Source organism: Anser cygnoides, chromosome 16, assembly GCF_040182565.1.
Source record: "Anser cygnoides isolate HZ-2024a breed goose chromosome 16, Taihu_goose_T2T_genome, whole genome shotgun sequence".
In the NCBI taxonomy this organism is placed as follows: Eukaryota; Metazoa; Chordata; class Aves; order Anseriformes; family Anatidae; genus Anser; species Anser cygnoides.
The window spans coordinates 4,344,170-4,369,748 of NC_089888.1; the positions used below are offsets into that span (position 1 = coordinate 4,344,170).

Below are 25,579 nucleotides of genomic sequence, written 5' to 3' on the forward strand. Positions count from 1 at the left end.
AACATGCCAAGCCTAGACAAAACTTATTAAAATTCTGCATGCATTACTGTTATTAAAGCACCATCCATCCCTCCCATTGAGGTTAAATGTCTGTCCTTCTCTACCTCACGATTCTTCCAATATCCCTTAACAACACAGACTAGAAAATCACGCAGCATGTTAATGCGGAAAAGAAGAAATAAGAAACATTTAAAACCAAGAATAACGAAGAATAAAAAGATGAATAAAATGTAAGAAAGGAAGTATTGGTCCCAGAGTAGAACTTATGAGTAGTCTAGCAGCTGGCATGTAAAGTTACTGCCCATTATGATTTTTAATGTTCTAGTTATGATAAAATTGGAGAAATTAGATGTAGGCTAGAACAATTAGTCCAAATAATCCATCCCCTTGCCAACAGAGGATAGATATAAATTGTCTAAGAAAAAGCATCTCAGCACACAGTGGTGACATTCTGTAGCCTGACCTGCAAGTCCAGTTTCATGAAGATTTACCTTCCCAGTATCGTAAGGCACAATCAATATCACATAAGAAATGCTTACAGAAAGACACACGATGAAGAACTTCAACTGTTGTCTCTATTCAGGGATACATATTCAGAGGAACTTTAAAGATGAAGAAACATCAAGGCTCTAAGAAATAACTGGTAATTCTGCCAGACAGAAAGAGCTTGACTTGAATATAGATAAACCATATATAGCTGCTTGCAACAGGGCATTTTAGATGGCAGAAAGAGGCATCTAAGTACATAGCCATTCTGCCTGTGTGGATGACTGGCTAAAATCTCATGCTGGTGAGGAAGAGAGAAGTTTGGGAAAAAAAAGATTTTTAATATTCAACCCCTAACCATTATCACCTGTTAGAAGAAAAAAGTTTCAGGTGCAAATTACATCGTTAAGTCCAACAGCTGGCTTTGAAAGGTTCAGTAGCACCTCTAGCTGCAGAGATAATGGAACACCCTCCTGGACAACTCTCAGAAAGTAAGATTTTAACAATTAAAGCTCAAACAACTTTTTTCCCTAGGTGCCTCAGACAGTTCCCCCTCAGATCCAGACCAGAACCGGCATTGCAAGTGGCACTAGAATTCTGGGAGAAAGTGATACAAATGTCCAGAAAAATTAGCATGCTGATAAAGCTGACAGACACAAACGTACAACACAGCCATCTATCTCTAGCAGGTATCCGAATCCCTGACAATCCCCCTCTGAAACACTTGTGGAGTCAGCAGCGTGCAATGTGACATTAGAGCTTTTGAGTCAACAGGGAGCAGGATGCCTGACTGAAAACAGTAATTTTTGTTTCATTGCACTGTCTCGCCACGCTAGGAGCTCGATATTCTGCAATTAGCACCGAGAGAAGTGCTCCCTCAACGTAAGCAGTGCAGTACTGCACAGCCGGGAGCAGGCAGAGGATACAGCTTGGGGCACTGGGCTCTGCAGATCACCAGCATGCTAGAGGCGGTCCGGGTATTCCACCTTACTAGTAAGAAAGTAAAATATGAGGAGAATGGTTGAGAAAAGGTTTTAAAATTGGTCTAACTTCACTTTTTAAAACACAGTGAATTTGCATGGAGTAAACCGTGTAGAAAAGCCGCACCGACCGTAGCCTCGGAAACACCAACGCACAGCAGTAACGAGGAGGCACAACCACCAGGGCTGACAGGCAGACGGGAACATTTCTCAAGAGGCTTACTCTTTGAAACAGAAAAATACAGTCACTCCATCTTCACTGAAGTTGCCCTTCTTTTTTTCTAAGCTTATCTAATTAAATCAATGCAAATACCCACAAAGCCAGACTCACTTCAGTTAAAGATGCAGTTACATTTCTTTTAAATTAACTTGGAAAAAACCTACTGTCAAATAGATTACATACATGTATTCCTCCAGTTAAATTAAACTTCAGTTAAACTGATGGAACAATTAATCTTAAGTGTCAAAATAAAAAATAGGAAATCTCATATTTACACACAAAACCAAGTTCTGCCGAGCACTAAACCAAGAACAGTTTCTGCTGAACATCTGGCTTCACACATGGTTAAATTTCATGGTTACCAGCAATTCTGAAGTCAAAATTTTCAAAGAATTTATTGTTTTGCATAATTAAAAAAAAAAGCATCTTACAGCACCGTAGGGTAGACATGGTGATCCACAGACAATGAGACTTTGAGGAGATTATAGGTTCCAGCTGTCTGCCTTGCCTAGCTATCTCCCTAAGGTGCTGTTTTCTCATGATACCAGTAAGCACTTTTCATGGGTTTACATAAAAGGTGCCATATATCATCAAATCAAAAGAAGGCTATTGCTACCTTATTACGCTGAATATGTGGCTTAATCCTAAGAACAGAAAGCCAAAATAAAATGTGCATTTCTACATTATCTATTATTTTTTATTCAGTACATACAGCCAATTTGTTAATGGGTAACTCCAACAATTGACTTCAACATTACGTATCAAATCATGTAAATATATTCACATTTTCAGAGGTCAGACTTGTCCAGTATTGCTGACTTTTCAGGTTATTACTCCAGCCGAACAATATGAAGCCATGGCTTGTTACCATACTTTACCTTATTAGTTTCACTCAGCAATAGTATCAGTCATCACGTTTATGAAAACAGATTGTTCTTGCATCCTGCTAAAAACCTATGGGAGATTTGCCATTACAGAATTTTCTACTTCCTTGCGAGATCTTCTGAAGTTTAAGTGAAAACTCAAGCACTTCCTATCTTTTTTTCTGCATCTGACAGAAATAAACCTTGCATCACTCTTCTGAGGCACCAAAAATACTCCACAGTTAAGTCCAGATAGCCATGAAAATAACAGAAAACAAGACATTAGATGGCTCCCTCCTCTGCTCTGCTGCCAGCAGCTTCTTTGGCTGGAGAAGCCGAGCAGCTGCCAGTTCACAAGAACTTTGACCTTCCCAGAACATGGACCGAGGGATTCCCAGAACCTCTGTAAGCCAAAGATCAGCCACTTCCCACTTGTTCCAGTTGGAAAGCCGAATTTTGATGATGTTACGCTGACTTACAGCAGAAAGGAATTTGAATGCTAAGAAGCATCAACATCTACCTTTAGGGTGACTCCCATGGAATGGAAATTGTTCTGGGCACCAAGAGCTACATTACAAATACTAACGTCTTACAGACCCTCAGCAAAGGCAAAATCCACAGCAAAGCACAGCTCGCTCCAACAGGAAAGCTGCACAGACAGCACGGGTGCATCAGGCTTGATTAAAAGGCTGCTGCAGCTTCTTGAAGCTGAGACCTGCACGCTCAAGTGCTGCGGCTCAGCAGAGAACTCTGGCATTTGTGCAACTGGGCTGCTGAGCTGATCTACAGCCCTCTGTCACCAGGTCAGCTTTATATTAATTTCTCCTAGTGAGCGCATATAACAGACACGGCAAGAAGAAGGCCTCTGTGTTGGACAACGGCAGACTGACAGGGGGAATAGTACAGCTGAAGCTTTTAGCCACCACACATGAAGCCAAGAGCTGGAGCCCACCAGCAGGAATGCCGGTGTCAGACCCTGAACTGCTGAAATGCAAAAGGGAATCGGTACCACACACATCCCTCCACCCCCCCTCCACTTTACAGTAGCATAAATAAGGATATTTCAGCATTATGCACCTTACTTTCACACCATATTTCCCTCAATAGCCTACAGCAGTAATTTCAGTCATGTTCATAAGGGTCTATAAACTTTTTATTTTTACACACTTCCCTGAAATACCGAGCTGGGACCCGTGCAGAGCCATGCGTGGCACCTGGCTGCTGCAGCACGTAGATGCGCTACCCAAGCACAGCACAGAGCAGCTGCTTCCCCTCTTCTTGCTCTACGACTCAGCCCCATCACCTCGCAGTGCTGCACCAACCAGCACACATGGCTGGGATTAACTACCCACAGGTACTCCCCACATAAAATTATTTTTTCAGTGATTAATCTGTAGTAGCATTTATCACCTCATTTTAACCAACCTGTACCACAATTCGACACGACACAAAGTATCACCTAATTAATACAGCAACCTTTTTTTGTAGAATACTCTGCTGCTACTACTCAATCTATGGTTTATGGAATATAATTTATTGCTTATTTATTTATTATTTATTGCTTAGAACCTTAATTTCATCATTCAGGACATGTTATGACTGCAGCTTTGCTTGTTGCAAGATCTCTTTTTGTAATAACACAGGAGTCTGGTATTAAAGAAGTCTTTAAAATAGAAAACCTGCACTGAGACTGTCATGAGTGACAAGGATAGAGAGTTTGGATACAAAACTTGCCAATTTGTGGTCTAGATTTTCATTTACAAGATTAACACCAAAAATATGGTTAGACAATGTGAAGAATGTTATGTTTCACAAAACATGGACATTTCATAAAAAAATGTTATTTATAAGAAAGATCGATTAGTGTCTACAGCTTAATAATTCCAAATACAGCTATTACTTTCCAACAGATAGATATTTAAAGCAATCCTTGTAAAGACACCCTAACAGTGGTTATATACATCTTTTGGCCTATCAGAACAATCTTCTATTAGGTTTATGATTGTGATAAAGATCATCATTAACACCTCTAAGCATTTATAATACCAGTGCAGATCCTGGAAGCACCAATTATTTGGTATGCATGAGCTAGGTGCTAAGAGCAAACTCCCTAGCTGCAGCTCTTCAGATGGGAGTTCATCTGGACATCTTAATAAAGACGCACATCCCATGGGGGAAATGCCAGAAAAGCCAGTTACAGTAAGCTATTACGCGATACACAAGAGGCAGTTTACCTGACTCAGACAGGCAGAATGGGAAGAACTCCGTATGGAGTAGATGCTCTCGGTGAAGGAAATTTGCTGAGCATTTTGAAAAAAAAAAAAAAGATCAAGTAACATGGATTTTATAATTTCAGGTTTTCTAATGATCCAGTCACAATCAATAAGGAGTTCTCCTGCTGACTTCAGCGGAGCCAAGGCTTTATTCATGATGTATAAGCACTGTGGACTAAAACACAGATTTTAATTGTTCTAGGGTTTTCCCCAGTCACAAGTATTTATTAAGAATGGACTATATATTTTTTTTTTTTTGACAGAGATCACACAATTCTTGAGTTGAAAGTTCATAATAAAGCTAGCAGCCTTAAATTGACGGGTTACAGTAATTTTGTCATAGGAAAGTCTTCTGTGACAGTCACACAGGTCATATCCATCAGTGGCTCCTGAAAGGACAGCGGAGTGCACAAAACCCTCCAATCTCTGCCTAGACAGCTACGGGGAACTCCAGAGGACAGGACTGACACTCCTCGTGTCTGCTGCTAAATCCTGGACAGCTCTGACTCCTAAAATCCTTCCATCCCTCCCTTCCCCTGCTAAAACAAGGGCAAGAAGTTTTGTGACCATCAGGCATATTACTGTGTCTTTTTTAAGATACTTGAAATCAGCAGGGGAAAAATAACACAAATAAAACCACTCACCATATTTGGTGTCAGTCTTTACTGTCAGCGCAGCTAAAACTCCTCAAAATAACGAAAGCTCCACAAATGTTATTAGCAAAAATTTCACACTTTTTAATGGATATTTACAGTTTGAAGCAGTCTTTTAATTACTTTTGCTATTCGCATCTGATGGCTTCAGGAAATGTTGAATTCAGATATTAGACTACCAAGGATGACTGGATGTAGTCCAATAAGAAACTGAGATCAGACAAGTTAAATTAGCCATCTGTCCTAAATAAACACAAATCAGGACTACTTTTTAGTGTCCTTTCAACCCAATCTTAACTGCAGGAAGAGCTTTACTGAAGGCAGCAGTTGTGACAAGGTAGATTCAGGAAGTTTACAACCATACCTTTCCACAACGTGTCTTAGTCTCAATAGTAAGATGCTCAACTCTAACTGTCCCAGATATGGCACAAGAAGGCCGCATGATGACAGCCAGATTTCAGTCTTTAAATTGTCACAAGAGCAAATTACATTTGTACCAGCTACTGTTCTAGTTAAAATTATTACCAGGAGAGTGGATTCATAATGTGCTGGTTCCTGTTCTCATTATAAGTTCTCGTGAGAATGGATTGTAATCAGAATTTTAATGCCTCATCCACTGTGAAAGATAGCTGTAAAAAAATATATTAATTTGACCTTTTCAAAATTTTGTTATTTGACTTGGTGCCTATTCTTATTTGCTCATATCTATAAGTTACTAGAAAATTGAAGTATGTTAGTAAGTCAGAAGACTTTTCTATTAATTTTTTCCTCCTAGGGTAAGGAGTACAATCTTATGACACTCTTTCAATACTATGTGCAGGCCAAACAAAGTCACAGCCTTAAGCAATCATTACCATTTGAGAAGGGTTTCACCAGTATTAAAGAAACAGGGATATTCTAAAAGTAAGTATCTTCAGAGAAATAAAACAACATATCCGCACAGGACAGAGCACATAGCAAATGAGTCCTTCCAGTAAACATTCCCAGGGGATGACCTAAATCAGAGACCATCTTAAAACAAAATTAATGTCTCTGGAGATGCCCCCTGTCTCTATTGACTAACACCAGGAGCCTCGAAGACCAACTTAAATTACAATATAAAGGTGGTTCTTGTCCTCCTAATTGTCTTCATTTATGAAAATATGCAAAGAAGCTGAGCTGTACAAAACTCCAAGGGAGCTGGTATTAACCTGATATGCTCCTATGCATAAAGAGATCTAAGAACCTGCACCTAAGCAGCTGGTGGGAAGCAAGTAGCAAACTCAGCATACTCCTAGAGCTGTAGTGCCTTTCTATCGCTAGCCAGCAGCCCTGGGGACTGCTCCCTCCCTCCTGTGAGCAACACGGCAGGTTAGGAATTATCGCACCAACCCACCACTCACCAAAATATTCTTTGGTGACTTCATCTGAATTAATTTTCATTTCGTAGCATACAAAGAGGTTGACAGAAAGCAGATTTATCGGATGGCAGAACTCGACCTTCGTTTCAGAACCCATACCATACGGTCAGTCTCACCGTTCTGTCTGTAAATCTGATGCTACACAGATTTGTTTTTACCAGTGACAGGCATGAGGACCACTGGTCCAGAAAGACAACATTCTGACATTCTTTTAGGCAAGCTGTTGATCTGCATTAGCAAATTTTGGGTGTTTTATGTGACACCAGATCCTAGAAATCATTTTTTCATTGGGGTCACAACACTGAACCAAACACTAAACAAAATGCTAAGTCACCTTTCAATCACTCATTTTGTTAAACACTCCCTAGGGTTCCACTTAGCCAATCTACGATTAGAAGTACACATGGTTCATTATGTGTGTGCTATCCAGTAAACTCACTATAAAATTCAATTGCTGCTCCATAGCATATGCTGCAAACTACCAAGACAATACTTTCTTCAGTACCGTGTCAGACAGGACAACCAATCCATTAAGGATTCTCAAACAAACCTCATACAATATCAGTACCCTTCTCCTCCATGAGGAAAAAAACCCACAAACCACACAACAGAAACGCAAAACTTTAGATCTTGAAGAGTTCTCAAACTCTACTCATCCTGCACAATTGTACCTTCCTGTTCTCACAGCAGCTTCAGTGATGAATTTTCCCTTTTTGTCTGCCTTGGTAGCAAAGGCTTCTCTTGTACAGCTAAGTACGATTACAGACAAATGCACGAGATGTATTAGGGCAGAAATACATACACACACACTCCTCTAGACCTTGGTTCAATTTCATATGAAAACTGTGATAGAGTAACACTTCATCAAGTCAGTGATATAGAAACCTGAACATCAGTGGTTATACCACTGATGGATTTTCGTTCCCAAGTTGCTGAGGTACTTCTGAAAATTGCACCCCTAACACCTACTTCACTGCGGCATGACTAGAATTTGTTTGCACCAAACCTGGCCGCATTACTGACCATATCCATCACACAGCTGACATCAAAGCAACATCCAACCCCAAACAAGGATGGCATGCAAGACATAGCTCCCCATTTCCAGTGATCTGCTGTGCCCCCTTTCTGAGCCATCAGTCATGTCTTACATACAGAGCTGTTCAGCAGCACAGCTCCTCTGGATACACACATTGGATAAGTGAACTCCTGATCCTCCTCCTCTGTGGCAGTGCCACAGCTAAAAACATATATTTTTTACCCATGCCCCAGTGACCTACACAAAGCTTAGACCTAAGTTTAACTTTCTCATTTCAGATGAAATTTCTGAGTCCTGCTTCTAAGGACACGTCAGCATGGTTTGGTGTCTTTCATGCAGGTAATGAAAAAAATCTGAAAGTTCTTTGAAGTTCTATAGTGAAGCAATTATGCTAGCATTATTATAATACTGATCCAATGAAGATAACAGCACACAGCGTTGTTACAGGGAAGCTGTGGTGACCTTGAAGCGTTAATTCCCAGAGCCATTACGGCTTTGGGATGTCGAGGTGGCAATGTTTTGGCTTCCACAGGGAAGACGCATGTTCGCAGCTCTGCTCTTACAGCAACCCCTACAGTTAGTGCGTGGACTGGAACTGATGGCTGTCTCCATAGAGACCTCGTGTCCTGCTTTCGAAAACTGAAAGAAAATGGGAGCTATGACAACAGACAAACCTGTGGGATGAGAAGACGTAAACAAGTCAGCAGGAAGCCCACAGTAGTACACTGGGGCCAAGCCTCGTGTTTTCGTTGTTATCCACTATTAACATAAACAGATAACTAAAGTACTCGAACTGTGCTGTTTGTGTAACCGGTACCGGCGACACCAGAATTTGCACCATCACATGGCTGAGTCACAAGACAGAGACTCGCAGACATCTGGGCTCTGTGTGTCCTTCAGACTGATAAGGAAATATCTCAGTTTCCCTTCTGTAAAGCCACAGTCCTGGTCTCGCAGCATTATTGCTGTCATCCTGCCAGCATGCAGAGACAAAAACACTTAAGACACTACCAGACTGATCTTCACTCAAGATCACTTTAGATGAAAGAATGAAGGCAATGTCATTAGTTGATGAAGACAAGAACATGGATTTACTAAGCCTGTCTTCTTTGAGACAACTTAATCCAACCTGATGGCCCTGTTCTTCTTGAGAGATCTGGACTGAAAAATAGATATGGCTTTGCTCCTGGCTTCCCTGTATGAGCTGTCCCTCCACAGCTTGCTGAACTGGGAGAACTTTTCCACTTAATGGCAGAAAAACATTCAAACCTATTTAATAGGACACATTCCTAACTAAAGGGCACCCTTGGTATTTGTAAAACATTTTTTAGAAGTAATTTGCTTTAAGGATGATAAAGTCAGCTCTTCACTGTTTTATTAGAAAGCATCCAGAAGGTCGTTACCTCCAGCACACTGGGATACATCTCCCAGACAGCAAGAGATGTGGCAACAGGCAGCTGCTCTGCAAGTCTTGGAAGAACTAGAGCTTGTAATCAACTTCTGTTCCCCCCCCCGCCCTGTTTCCTCAGGTACTGTCAGGATGCACAGGCTCTGAAATATGGTGCTCTATGAGTCTCAACCTGATAGTTCTTAAGTGGAATTATTACAGAATGGTTTTATATGTACAGTGTTCCTTCAGTGACTCCTGCCTTTACACACCTATGCCCTTTTGCTACAGAGGAAGGACCACAGTGCCGTTATTTAGGTATGCTCTTGTGGTAAGGCAGCCACCTTAAATAAAGCTCTCTGTACACAAAATGCTTTCCTGGAAGTACAGGGCCTCTCTGAGGTGAACAGTGTTCCCATTCTCAATACTATTTCTACCTAAATATCAGGGTTTGATATTTGCTCTTTAGATGTTTCGCTATTTCACTGGCTTCACTCACAAAAAATGCATTAGCATTTCACTAGCGTTTCAGTAACACACATCCTCAGTTTAGTGGATTACCATCCAGTAACTCTTCCCTGTGTAATGTTGCGCAAATGAAGTTGCATGGTTTTTGAAGCAGTGCATTGTCCAGAACACTGTATGCAGAAACGTTTTGTACTCACTCCGTTGTCAGTAATTAAATTTGCTGTTCTCATTCAGGACACAATTTCCCCTAATTTCCCCTAATTTCGCAACAGAATCTTTGTCTGATGGCACAGATTGAGATGTTATCCTCACCATTACATCCTGGGGACGACAACAAAAATAGAAAGACCACTGCTAATGAGATCAAGCTTACATATAATAAACAATAAATTGCCTAAATATAGATTTAGGTAACTAGAGCCTAGGATGCTCTCTTGCAGGTACACACTATGTTCTAAGTATTATTGTGCTGAATTTAGGAATGGGAAGTCTATCATTTGGTAAAATAAATACTGTAATTAATCAACTTTTCCATTTTATCAGAAAGAGGAACAAGGCTGGATACCTTAATAAAAGGCATGCTATAGTTCCTATTTTTCTTCTATTTAATTATTTTATAATTTTTAAACCTATTAAAAATAGGCAAATATGTACAATAACTGCCTCCTGAATGCTTTCAGGAAACAGGTCTTCACACAGGAAAACATGGGACAGAGCCGAATCCATACATGGACGCTGCCAGACTTGTTTACTGACAGCAGCAGCACCACCACCAGCTAGTAGGGTATCTACCCCATACAAATTTATCCAGAAAATGCCACAATGAGATAATGAAGCTTTATCATCTCTGTCACACATGGAGGAATTGCACAAAGAACCTCCTGAGGTCATATATGTAATTTATAGACCTACGAAAAGGGGGTGCTCAGGGCAAGCATAAGACTCCCACACAAAAAGAGCCCGTGAGGAGGTAATAGTGTGTAGCCAGTGACAGACACCACAATAAAGGAGGAAACCATTATATCAGATCTAAGCCATATTCCAGAATGCAAATCAAAACGTAAATGGTAGATGATCCATGACACAGACTCATTTTTCATGGGTTCACAGATAAGAAGCTTTTGAGGCAGACAAAGTGCAGCAAGAAAATTTATATTTTTGAGAGAAGTGCTTCTGCTCTTGCAAGTATTGCCAATAGAGGCAGGGCATTTCAGACCAAGCAGCTCCCTCCCTTCCCACGCTTTGTTTGTTGTTAAAGGCTATGTTTAAAGGCATTATCCGCAGTCAGCTATCCAAAGGTCTTGAAAACCGTACAATTAACTACAAGCACCCTGTATGTTAAATAAGCAAAACCAAAAAACTGTAAATAGTTACAAGCCTGTTCCAAAGTCCGTCAGAATTGGCAGAAAGACTCCCATTGACTGGAATGGGCATTCTACTGAACCCTTTTCATACTGGTGAACAAACCAGGGAAAATATTTAAGTTACAGTCTCATGTTTAATTTTACTTGTTGACAAGTTCATTTACTATCAAATATTGGAATCATTGACATGGCTTCCCTAGTAAATCATCACAGCCAGACAGTTTGCTCTGCCTTCAGCAAGCAGTGACATTATTCTTTCCAAAGATGCAGAATTTTTCAATGAGAGAGAATGAACAAAAATAAATAAATAACAGCTGAGAAGCTGAATTTATCTTTCTTTTTTCTGCTCATCTACATAACAGTCCAAAATTTGTTTTGTCACCAGAGACTTGATTTAGGAGAATAAACTACCTCTCCTTGTAGCACATGACAATCATGTTGAGCCTTAAAATTTGTTAATTATCATCTCCCATAATGAAGCTTACCTGCCCCCTCAGTAAATAAGATTCCTTCCACACATGCTTTCAACAGATTTTTCAGGAACAAAAATTAGAAGCAGTAATAAATTCTGAGGATTTCTTTCTACAAAGTTAAGAACACCATCTAATAGATGTTCTTAGGCTAGAACACTCAGGTGCTGCCAAATAGCTTGGGATGTATTCTGTAAATATAATTTTACTCAAATGAGTGATCCAGTCTGGATACAGACTTCAGATGTTTACCCAGTCCACTGTAGAGGCTCTGAGGTCTTCTGTGTTTCTATTTCTGACCTTTCCCATGGTCTGCTGAGCAGCCCCTCTAACGGCCCAGAACACCGCGAGCATGCTGCAGCCACAGGAACAGTCCCTGCTTCCTCCTGCATCGACCGTGCTAAAAGCATCCTGCGTACCTCACTGATAGCCTCTGTGGTAAATCTACCCAGCAGGCACCAGTACAACTTATCAGATTTCCTCCAAAATCATCCCAACTATTACAAGAATCACAAAAGCAACAGTGATTCACAAACCTGAAGCGATCCGCATGAAATTTTTGCTAAGGCCAAGCTCAGGCCACTCCAAGAGTAAGATACTATCACTGTGAAAAAACTCTGTGGATTTATGATTCTCATCCCACAACCTTTAAATATACTTACATTCATAATATCTCAAGACAGCTCAGGTATCTCACTCTAGTTTTGTAGCTGGGGAAGACTGGCACGTGAAAAGTCTCTCAGAGGCCTTTAGCAGGAGGCCGCACCAGAAGGTACTTCCAAGGCACCACAGACTCCAACCTCCAGGAGGCACATATTCACTTGCCATCCCTGCTCTCTTCTCCGGTCAAACTTTTTTTTTTTTTTAATAAATTTACCAGAGCAAGCAGATTTCTTTGTTCACTACTACCAATTCTGAACACGCATGAAGATGGCAAAGAACACGAGAGACAAGAGGGAACATCTAATGGCGTGGAGGTCAGAAGGGCAGCCATTACTGCTCTCCCCAAAACAACGGCAAGAACAAGAAGAAAGACTACTAAGTGAGGTAGGATTAATTTCCTTCATTCCTGTCAGCATAACACACTTACTGACCCCTACTCAAAACAGGTGTATGCCTGAACAATTTGGGATATGTTTTTTTGGAATTTTTGGGGGGCAAATCACCAGCTGAGAAACTTCAAACTGCTTCTGCCATTCACGTAAGCAGGATAGTTTTCAGTCCACGGCAAGTCAAATGATACTGAAAGGTATTACAGGCCAGTGCAAGCACCCGGAATATCTTAAGAGAAATGAGACTTATGTATGCCACAGAGGAGCCCAGAATAATGCAATTTCTTAAGTTAATGAATGGCTCACCTCTTAATAGCAAGGACTTGCCTCACATGATTTATGCCTGTTGATCTGCGATTAACTGCCACCACAACAGCAAGATTTACTGCAGTTCATATTATAACTGGAAGTCCATTGACTGCTTATAATAAAAAAACACTAAAAATCAGAAAACCATCTGTAAGAAGAGAGTATGGCCTACACAGCATTTCATCAGAGCTTTTGTGAATATTCATTTGTCTTACCAAACCTATAACTGCATTTTCACGTCAATCAATCACCACATTAATGGGCTATTTTCTACTGCAAACACATTCACTTACTAGAGATGCCTATAGAAGGGGAGCATCAGCACTTACCTCTCAAAGGCTTGCTCTGCCTTGAAGAGGTGAGAAGGCCAACATTTATCTCACTATTTGCCTCAGAGTTCTCAACCCTCACAAGGCAGAGGGAAAAACGGCTCTCGGGTTTGATGGCTTAACTCACTCTGCCACATCCCTTGAGCACAAAGGACTACAGTTCAGGAGCACCACTACATGAATGTCCTGTTTCCACAAGCTGGTGCTCATCAAAAACCATCTCCACCTACGCAAGATGGAAGAATTTTGTGCTCTTATTCTTTGCATCCAATTATCTTTATAGTCAACTTTGCTTCAGGTGGTAGGTTCATGCCATATGGCCTCTCAGTACATCTCCCTCCTCTTCTACATCCAAAATATGCCTAATACTTAATATACCAAAGTACAGAACAGGCTTATGTGAGCAAATGGTGGAAAGCCTATCTGCCTTAAACAGCCAAGAACACGATTTATAATTATCAGTAAATACATACATGGACATACAATTGGAAGTTATTTATCTAGCAGAAATCCAAGTAAAATGTCAACAGTTGACTATCTAGACTAAATATATTTTGAGGCTCATACAGAATAACTTAAGGACAGTTTCTATTTAAATACCCTTTTTTTTTGTTGTTTTTAAGTTATTTTACATTCTTCCCTCTAATGATCAGAAAAAGCAGAAAGAGAGAGGGGTAAAAACCTCAGACAAGTTGACTGCAAGCATACAAACGTAGTAAATCCCTACACAACATAAGAATAGCAGATAGGAAATCAACAATAGTAGCACGTGTGTGAAGGCAGCCCTAGGGCAGCTTTAGTTAATGCCTCAGTAAGTTACACAAGTTTTACATGACTACTACCTTTACAGTTATATAAATCTTGAATAGCAACAGCTCTTACATCACATGAAAGCTAGGCTTTACTCCTGAAATAGAGACCACTTTCTCCAGTGAAGCAGTATTTTGTATGCTTCATAACAGTGGAAAAAGTAGCAGTATGTTCACCTTTACAATATCATCTGCTTGGTATAAGTAGTTTATTTTCTCTTGAAGCAGCAATCATAACGTTCTTCACACAAATGAAAGTACACTATTTTCACCAAAAAAAAACAGCATGGGCCTTTGCAAATTACTTCAAAAATTTTAGACTACACAGCTTTAGTGTCCCACACAGGTGGCTAGGAACAGGTAAAGCTAAGCTTCTAGGCGCCATGTCCTCAAAAAGGAAAGCAAAGCCACACACAGGCACCTAAGTGCTTCCTCACAAAAACAGATCTAAAAATAAGACACAGAAGAACCAGTATGCAGAACACTTTGCTATTAAGAAATATCAAGGAACTAGGCAAAACCAGAATTCTGCCTGTCTTATGGGTGTACTCACCTGCTCAGGAATCACAGCTCCTACAAGACACACAGACTGCTTCCTCAGCTTACCCCCCTGCAAACACCAGCTCCTAACACTCCCCAACCTTCTCAGGGAAAAACAGGTCATTGTACATGGGACCAATCCCTTTTGCACACCTGGAGCACATTCTGCCAACCCACATGAAATCAATGTAGGAGTAGTTACCAACAGCTGCCACTAACTTTTAAGACTGTAGTAGTCTCAGGTGCGTATCAACACTGAACCTTGCAGCAGGGATTCAGTGCTCCTATTTACCTGCTCAAAGCTTGCTTGGGGTCACATCTGCCCTTTCTTCTCAGCTAATATGTTCCTCCAGAGGTCCCCATGCTCTGCTGACTAGAGGGGAAGCTGTGATGAATCAGGGTCTAGACACCTAAGGAATTTTAGGGTAAACTAAAAATTCACTTGAGGAGGGAGAGGAGTCTCTCACAATTTTGGAATTTGCATAGTTCTACCCCCATCTTGTTTACTGAGCCACCAAACTGCTATATACCAGGAGGACAGCATTGCTTCAAACGTTTAAAGAAACAGTACATTTTTAACTTAAATAACGTGTTCTTCTGTTCTTAGAGAAATATGAAACATTGCTTAATTTGGGGGAATAGAAAGCTCATTCACATGGGAAAAATCAGTGCTTTGCTCTAATGGGCTTTTAATTAACCACATATTGCACTGTAGTTGGCATGATAAAGTAAATGCTGTTAATGTTTCCCCAACTATTGCCCCTATCCTATGAAATAAAATGCAATCACAGAATCAGCTGAGAAAATAACTTTATTGAATTTTCAGATTTATGAACAATAACAGACCCCAAAGCTATTACATGCCAGTAGATGGCAATCTTTAGATATAGTAAAAAAAATGTTATTAACAAATATAAAATTTGAAATTGAAACTGAATGACATTAAAAAAATACTCTATGCAAGTACAGAAATTGTTTGCAAGTTATTCACAATTACTCAAGTTTCATTTTTACAAAAACAAAAACCAGGAGAGTTTTATAAGTTTATTTTTATTTTTCATTCCAAAAATGTATTTTTATTTTATTTATTTGTTTATTACCAAGTTGGGAAACAGGATGGAGACAGACATTAACCTGAAAATTGCATCTTTTTTTCTGGATAAGTGGAATATTTCAGTTTTTCACTAAAATTCACAGTTTTGATCCTCTTGCAAGTCCCCCACATGGCCATAAGCACAGCCAGGTCAAACCCAGGCTGCGGCAGCTCCCATCACACGAATTTGTGCAACAGGAATGTGAATGTGCATCTGCTTGTACCTTGTACTGGAGGGTGTCTACGGGTTGTTCAAATGCTTCTGGCTACACAATGAGAGAAGTGCCACAAAGCCTTTGGGAAAGAGGACAAAAATGTAGCAGTTAAGGGGCAAAAGAATCTTTTGTTTGAGTAGATGAGGCCTACCACTCAGAGCTGGGTACCCTACCTTAGGGAAGAGGAGATGGAGAATTACACTAATGTAAATGAGTTAAGTTTCACTGTTTCATTGATACTAGGTAAGCAAAGAAATCTTAGTACTGAAATTTACTGGTTTAAGATCTAACAGCATCTCCATCTCAAAACATGGTCAACACATCAACAGATATGCAGAGGAGTACACTGCTCTATATTTAATTTCCGATCTTCAAAAAAGCAGCACTTGAAATTTTGCTTACTGTCAGTTCATGATTACTTAAGACCTCAGGACATCACGAAATGTGATCACACTTCTAACAGCAGAGGAAACCCAATAACACTTTCAATATCGATGCTGATCCCAGCTCAACACGCAGCCACAGGAGTGCTGGTAGCACATATACCATGCTACTCAGTCCGCTGATAAAAGAACATTTTGTAACACATTCAACAAGAGTATTTCCTATTTGACAACAAATTTTGACATAAAAATATTTCTAAAATGTAAATAAAAATAAATAAATAAAAATATTGCTTATATTACCAAATTTAAACATCAACATTTTGCATGAGATTTATTCCAAGTCACCTCCCACATCCACACAGAAGTACTTACTCAACTTGCTTGAGCACCATTTTTTTTCCTACTTTTGTACTTGAACAAGCACATTTTTTCAGACATAGCATTCCACGGGTAAGCCCGCAATCCTCTTAAAAAAAATCACAAAAACAAAAATAAAATTAAAAAAAACACCGCCACCAACAAAAAAAAAGCAACAACAACAAACTTCTTTGTTAACTTCAATTGCTGTTACCACATTACTGTCGGGAGAACCATGGGCACAAATGAGATGCAGCCCTCAGCAACCAGCAGGTGCAGGTATGCAAAAACAGAGGTCTGCCTCCGGCCCTTCAAAACCAAGAGACTCCTAACAAAGGGCTGATCCTTCACCTTCAGGTTAGTATTGGTGATTCCCTGCTTGTCCTGTTGCAGACGACTGGAGTTCCACAGATAAAACTCTCAGCAGTGATTGCAGTAAAAGTTCTGCAAGGTTCAAAATCTCGTGGAGTTTCCACTGCAGGATAATATTGTAAGGTGGAATTACATCCAAAATAGTATTTGTAAAAGCAGTTGCAAATTCACAGCCTTCGATCTCCTTAAAACAAACAAATGAAGAAACAACAAAGCCACCATTTAGGCATAGCTCAGAAACAGAAACCCTTCCAAGCTGCTACCAGAACTCTCCAAAGGAAACTCTTAACCCCAGGAGAAAAGAAGTGGGACAGTTTATCAGGTTTTGAGAGAATGACAGAAATGCTCAAATGGAAGCTGAAACAAAATCCATAACAGCTGGAGCAATTTTCTTGAAATTAAAATTAAAAAGCTTGACAGTGTCATAAAAATAAAAGATCTCAGAAAAAAGTGATGCAAAGGATGTTATTAAAATAAGGTTTATGAAGTTTGAGAATAATTACAGATAATATGTATTTATTACTCCTGTAGGATCAATCTGTGGCACTGATTTTCATATCTGAAGCCAAATGTACAGATACTTATCAGATCTGTAGTTATCTTTGCTCTCAACTCCCACTCGTCTCCCTAGCGACACATTTACTGTTCCCATTTGTGATATATCAATATTCTTCATTTTATTTATTTCAGTTTTCTCATTATACAAAAGAAAAAGGGAAGGATTTTTTTTGCCTTTTTTTTTTTAATTATTACTATTTTTTAATCTTTGATAAAAACCCTTAAATTTTGAAAACACCTAAGCTCAGGGATCTTATGTCCAGATTGTCGTACTATGTCGGCTACTTAATGGCTGATCCATTTTGAAATCAGAAAATAAACCCTACAATTAAAGAAATACCCCTATGTACTAAATGCATTCAGTAGTCAGAGGGAAGAACAGTTTTTCTGCTCTTCTGAGGGCAGATATCCCAGCACATAGCAGAACAACTTAAGAACTATAAAGCCAAAGTACTACATACCTCACTGGGCTTCATATACGAGGAACGCTGTAGCTGGATGATGAATTCATTCAAGTTACAGGATCAACTCCAGACAAAAATGACTCAGCCCTGCTTCTCTGCCAGCTCAAAGACCCACTTCCAGCAGTGGGCATGGTTTGCTACGTTCTGCGTCCATGTAGCACCTACCTTGCAGGGATGCTCAAGACCACCGTGGTTTTTGGCAGAAGGCTGCCATAAGGCTCTCTGGACCCCTCTGAACAGAGGTGAAAGATCTGCTCAAAATGTGCTCATCATACTGCTAACCTATTCCACCCTGTGCAAATGCGGATGGTGAACAGTGTAACTGGCAGAGCTTGGGATCGCTGCAGTTTGCACTGGAAGCACACCATGACTCCTCCAGCAGTATAGACAGCCACAGAGTAAGTTTTCCGTCATTATGGCAAGTACGCATAACTTCCCAATACTTGCTTGCTTGAAAAATAACCTTCTTTCAGAGGGTAGCTGTACTCTTTTTACCTAGCATATGAAGAACTGTCCAGGTACAAACCTTAAACAGGGCAGCAGAACACACTTGCTATTCTCTTTGGCCAAAGTATTCTCAAGTCAAAATTCTTACACTTTTCTTTTTTGTATTCTTCACTTGGCTGGAGCATCCCTGCCACAATTTTTTCCATTAAAAAGTATGGAGGGGAAAAAACGGCATATAGCTTTTGAAAATTATATATGGCAGCAATCCTACACACTGGTCTTGCTTTGTAAGCACAATTTAAGGAGGAAAAAAAAAAAAAAAGATCAAGTAGCCAGGCAAGCAAAACCTCACTGTTTTCTTCTGCTAAGGATAGTCTTGACTTCTAATGACAAAAGTTAAAATTTCCCCAAACATGTTAAGTAATTTCACTACTGAATAATTTCTTTTTTATCATTTTATCATTTTAAAAGTTAACTTGATCAAAACACACCATTTAAACATGTCCAGGCTGTCTCTACGTCTTGTACCAATTATCCTGCAGTACCTACACCACCTTAAATACCCTCATTTGTTCTGAAAATATTCTTATCTTCACATCCTATAGTGGCACCTAAGATCATTAGATCTAAATAATTAAAGAGAAAGAAATCCAATCCAGTATGAAACTTAGAAAAATTTAGACCAGCTAAGAATTTGACCCGGACCTTAGACAGCACATCCCACGGCGCTGTCCCTGACCCGGGGAAACCCTGCCCAGCTTCACTCCTGTCAGCAGGCATCACCCTGCCAGCATCCTGCTCTCCTTGGAAATACTGCCAGCATAAATCCTGCCCTGTTACATGGAGAAGAGAGATCAGTCAGTGTTCTTGTATCAAGGAATACCGTCACATAACTAAATCTTCCGTCTTTTTAATGACTGCTTCCAAATATTTACTATTTACTGAACTCCAACATACATTTAATTCCACTTATTTAAACCAGCAGGTATTCCAAAGATGCTAAAATTGCTCACAGAGAATAGAAAGAAGAAAAACAATAAGGAGGGAAAAAAATGAAGTCCCTTTCTACTTCTGAAAAAAAAAAAGTTTTAGAAGAATTATTCTTGAGGAATTAATGGGAAGAAACTATTTTTTATACACAGTATTAAGTGATTAAAAGCTTGTTCATCACTTTGCTTAGTTTAATTTTAGAAAGGCCTACTTGCAGATTCTTTGAAATGCATAATTAATTGATAGCAGCGTGGTTACATCAGTACAGAAGTGAACGATAGATGCGATGTATTTTCTTCCCCACACAAAACACAATCAGTACAGACCACAATTACAATATCCAGTTCACTCCGCCCTCCAGTGAAGCTATTTGATCTGCACATCTGATTGCACAATCAGCCACAAATATCACTTGCATTAAAATTCTTACTGGTCTTCAACTCATTTTGACTTGTGCAAGATTTTTTTTGTCAATTGGATCTGACAGAAAAATTAAAATAATCCTCTTTTACCTCTGCATTATCCTTTAAGTACTTAAGTTTTAATTATATCTCAGTCTACCTGAAGACATTCCAGGCAACTTCCAATAATGTGCATAAGCAGTTGAATACAGTGTAAAAGTGCATGTAATTTCCAAGTCCCCAGTTGTTAATGAAATCCCAAACATTCAGATTTTAATTGAACTAGATAAAGATTAAGAAGCTTAGCAGCAGCTGGCATTGCGAATTAGTTCTCAGCAGATTTTTATGTTGTACTCTAAATCATTGCTTTTGTAATCTTCCTAAATTGTCCTTTATCTTGCTAATGCAGATATGATTCTCAGAAAGCATTAGGCTTCCACTGTTCCCACTGCCTGTAAAATCTTGAACTGTAAAATCTTAATAGTCTTTTTTAATAAGTATTATGATCTATATGTATAATGTGCATTCAATAAAATCTTACTGTAATTAGAAGAAAAGTTTTTAGTTTTTTTACGTGACCTGTTTTACAGATTAGATTTATTAAATAGCATAAACTGTTGGAGCTGCATTAAGACCTATTTAGAACCGTCTGGCATCAGATGAAAAAGCAGTGCTAGACCTAATGCTTGGGGCTTGACTCTCTAGGAGGTCATTACGAAGTTTCCTTCTCCTTCTGGTTCAGAGAGCTCGGCATAAACACAGTTATGTACTTAAATGCCTGACAATATATAATCAGCAGTGATCAAATAATATTTTGCTTGCAAAGATTTTCCAGGACTCAGAGAAAGTATTCCGATAAATGCCGCAGTTAATCAGTTGTTCCCACTCTGCCTTCTGCCCCCCGCCTCCTCTGAAGCCTGGTGCTGCGAAGGGCACACACGGGTTCTTCCTGCAGCGCCCAGACCATCAATGCTGGAGCCTCTCAGGAATTGTTCATGCACTGTAACAGCTCTTAATAGAGCTACAGGTGCAATTATTACTTGCAGAGTAAAAGCGGTTATATTTATGCATCACAGTTAAGGCTGCACTTTTCTGATTCACAGTAACATAAGTTAAACCAGAGTTTCTGTCCTTATAAGAAACAGGTGGGGGGAGGGAGGAAAAAAGATACAATCATCCAAAAAGTAAGAACAACTTAACTCAATTTTTCTCCATTATATATATAAAAAAAACCTAGTTATTTTCCTAGCTAAATTGTATTCATCTTTCAAGTTTGTTGGTAAATGACCAATTAATGCGGTTACATGTACACTGAAGAAGAAAAAAGTATTAAGGGCTAATACAGCCAACTGGCACTCCAGTTTTAGAGCAGAATAGAATCCTAACAGTTCCACTACGGTATTTTAATATCAAGAACCTTGTCTGCCCCAATTTTTTCCTAATAAAGGACAAGTTTGGCAGAACAGCAAATGTGAGTATCAGAAGAGATGAAGTATTTTCACTTGTAGCCTTTTTCTTTCTTTTAAATTAAGAGCTGTGATGTCCAGACATAAGTGATGGCATTTCAGTGCATTCTGCTGTCCTAGCCTCTTCCCAGCTGCATTTTTGCTCTTTACCTCCTGTACTGAACTTTGAGGTAGCATTGATGCCTGCTGCCAAATAGTCAGCATGCTCCAGTACAGACGGCTGCATTTCAATGATGAGTAAAGTGATCATTAGTCTATACCTCTCTTCAAAGAATTATGTTTGGTTCAGCAAGCTTTGAGATCTTTGAATGAAAGATGCTATAAGTAGTGCTAAGCAATTTTCTCTCCCTCAAAGTAAAATGAAGCTGCTAGCTTTTCATGTCTCTTTAGGCCCCTTATTACTTGCCATTTCCCCTTAGCAATCTTCTCATTCCAAATACTGACATTCTGGCAGCCCAGCTATTTTCAGAAACTATTATCAAGTCTGAGATAGTGAATTTTTTGCTAGGTATTTTTTCAAGCAACCATTTTGCTACCTAAACTTCAGCAAACTTACAACTAGATTCAGAGAAACAACTCTGCTTACCTTTTTTGGCCACAAAACAAAGAGTTAATTTCATAAGGTTGACTTCTCATTTGAGCCATTTTCTGAAGTACAGCTCCAGTTCTAGCAGTGACTTTGGTAGTTTAGCCTCAGTTTTCTGAGCTTTTTATAAAAGCTGGACAATTTTTTTCCTAACATTAAATAACCTATTCTCTGGGTGTTCAAGTTCATGCAGGTTTTTAGATGCCTGCTGCTGATTCCAAGAGGCCCTAACTTGAGCATTCATAGAAAACCCTGTTAAGAATTTTGTCCTTCATGTTACTCCCATGAGAATCGTGGAACTTGGCTCCCAAATTGCTTTCAAGGCTGGAACTGGCTGGAAGGTTTATTCTTGCTTCAAGACAACCAATAACTAAGAGCATGAAGGAACTTCCATCCATTTTTTTAATGCAAAATGCATTATACAAAAGTAGTTGGCAGCAAAAGTAATTTTGTCATGGACTTTACTAGGAACACATTCAGTTACAATTCTGAGAGTCAGTCATCCCTCCTGTGGCCTTATCCTCAAGTTTCTTCAGTTTACTAACATGCTGTCAGAACAAGAGCAACAAAATTGGAAATATTTTTCTTAGTACAAAACTGAAACATTGAATTTTCATAAACATAGAAAAAGGCATGCAGGAGATCAATCATTCAGCAAAATATTTGTCTTAGTGCATGAAAATACATAGGGTGGGAACTGCAAACAAATTATAATTATTTGGACTCCTGTTAAACAGACTAGTGAGCCTTATAATTAGCAACATAATCACTTTAAGACAAATATACTCCATAAAATAAAGGATCTTCAGCAGTGCACAGCATATTAAAGCTAACAATACTTTTTATGCTTTATTAATTAGCTTATTGCTTTATCAAAGTTTGGATTTCTGAACCTCAGTAATTTGCAGTCTCTGTTGACTGGAGTATTTCACTCTTGATTCAAGAGACACGCAAGAGCAGAAAAGAACTTCCATCTAGTTCTCACATGGCTTTAAGACCTCCTTGTGGCGATGTTGATTGTACAGGACAATTGATCAATAAAATTCATGTTTTTCAATCCTCTCCTTCTAACATACCCCCAGTAGCCCTAATTGATCTCTCTGCTGGCTAATAACCAACCCAGATGCTCACTGACTTGAAAATGACTGACCAGCACTGAAAGATGTTGTGGCCATGTCCACTGGGAAAAAATGATTCAGAACAGCTAGGTAAGTTATTTTTTCTGATATAAAGCCACAAATATTAAACCATACTACTTTTATTACTCAAACCATTAGGCAAAGGCTGTTTCACTGACTATCAAAGTTGCTGGAATTATCCACTCAAGTGCCACTTGCAAGTGCTAAAAATTCTTCCCAAAATTTCACATTTAGGTGTGTTATGTGCTGTCTCACCCAGAAAGGGAAAAAAAAAAAAAAAGTAAAAGAAGTAAAGACCAGACAGTAAGAGGTAGTCAAGGAATGCTCGCATCATCTATGAAGGGAAGGCAGAAGCGGGGCAGATCCACACCAGCCCAGGTTGTTCACTGAGGAGCTCCAGAAGCTCAGAAGCAGGAACAGGCTGAAGCAGAGAAGCTGCCACGCTAATCACCAACACGCAAAGCAGTAAAGATGCTTCAGGATCAAAACACTCCGTGTACTAGGGTCACTTCAGAGAACAGACAAATGGTCCAGTGACTTTGTTATAGCCATTGACTCAAATTACAGTTCTTAAAAGTGTATACACCTTTTTACTTACTGACTGGTCACTAAACTCATCTATGACTTCAATACAGTTAAAAATACAAGCTCTGACTCAAAGTTACAGTTTTTGCTACTAGAATGATTTCAGGAATAAACATGATTTATTTTCTTAGAGACTAATTGTTTGTTGACTATTAGGATGACTTTTATTAAAGTAACTTCCTTCAAAAGATATTCAGAAAAGGCTCATCACCAGCTGACATTATTGCCCAATTTACCCAACTGGAGACAAATGCTCTATCCACGAACCTGTCTACAAAATCCAGGTACTCACTGTAGGCACACAAAGGCTTGCATTTTTTAAACATTAAACAAAAAAAAATACATATGTTTTTTACTTCTGTTTTGCTCTCATTTCTAATATATGAAAACAATTTACCTGCTTTCAGACTCTGGCTGTGATGACTTTGTTTTCACTTCATCTAAATGCAGTGAATAATCTTGGTCACAGCTCCTGAGATAAACGCTAAGAGAATTCATTTGTTGTTCCACGCAGCCATAAGATGTTGGTGACACCTGTAATGCTAGGAACACAACTGCATGCTGAAAATACAATCTGCTTCATTTGTGGACCCTAACAACAGCCTCACAAATCCTCTTTATTCATTTTTCTAATAATCAGAACAGTTTTCTGGACAAATATATAATGTCGCAAGAACAGATCTATACTGACAAGCAAGGCCAACTGCATAATGCTTGTCTAAGTGGCAATAAGATTCATTAATTAGGTTGCTGCTTTAGAGTGTTGTTCCCCTGCAGCTATATTCTGCTCAAGGGTATTTTCAATACTATTGAATAGATGAAGCAATTACTAAGCAAAATCCACTAACTGATGGCCAGTGTCAGATTCCTCAGGCCATCCTTTCAAAGGGTATATATATTTACTTGAATGAGTGATTGAATTTAGAAGAAAAAAAGCAAAGCAAACAAAAATCCCCAGTGAGACAGCTTATGTGTTCTTCACTTTTAGGCGTGTGATCTTTAAAAGAAAGCTTCCAACTCTGCAGACACAATACTGCAAATAAATAAGAAGTAGAACGGCTAGCTACAGGATACCTAGCTGCCTGATTGCACATGCAAATCAGGTTGTTTGCGATATAAAGGCACATACTTACTCTCACAATTAATGGCATGCAAAGAGCTTTATCTACAGTTATTTGCCCTCTTTATTGACAGCAGTATAAGCAACTTGTAAAAATAATAAAATCTTGAGTCAAGCTAAGTATTTCCTGTTCTGGCATTTGACTTACACGCTACTTATTGGTCTAGCCCAGTAATGTCATTTTTATAAGATGACATATCCCTGAGCATTTAAGTTAAATAAACACAGCCCAATTATTTTGGCTTTACTGTAAACATGTGGAAAGATTTTCTTCTTGTGGATTGTTGGGTTGGCTTTTTTTCCTTTTCACTGCTTCAGTTAGTATGATGTTTATACCGTGCCTCATTAAAGCCAGGAATACAAGTAAAGGAGTTTTCAGGCAGGAACATTATTTTGAAAGTTGGGGATATCTGTAATTCTATCTGATCTTCCACCTGGCTTTAAAACCTGAAAGAATGTCAAGAAATATCTTAAAAACTGGAGATACTTGACAGTACAGATGAGGAACAGATGTACCTCTATAATTTACCCATAAACAAAGAAAAACAAACCTATCAGCTATTCAGGGACACTTGCATGCCTTTTTTATTATTATTATAATTTATAAAAAATACTGCTGAACGAGACACAGTGTTGTTAAAAAGCTTTAAAATCCTTTTTTTTTTAATTATTATTATTTTTAGAAAGTCACTATGAGGAATTGCCATCCCACAACTCTCACCCTTAAATTAAACCTTTAGCCACTGCCCCTAGCGTCCAAA

General features: G+C 39.1%; 1 protein-coding gene across 3 annotated transcripts in view; it reads right to left on the bottom strand.

Moving 5' to 3' along the window:
- CDH4 (cadherin 4) overlaps positions 1 to 25,579 on the bottom strand; it is a 525,850-nt gene that overhangs the window by 407,193 nt on the left and 93,078 nt on the right. The window contains exon 1 of one of the 3 annotated variants that reach the window (XM_013188903.3): positions 14,653 to 14,766. The exons of the other annotated variants lie outside the window; for them this stretch is intronic. The gene's annotated coding sequence lies outside the window, so the exon portion shown is untranslated. Of the gene's footprint in view, positions 1 to 14,652; positions 14,767 to 25,579 lie in introns of those variants that run through there. 3 annotated transcript variants of the gene reach the window in all.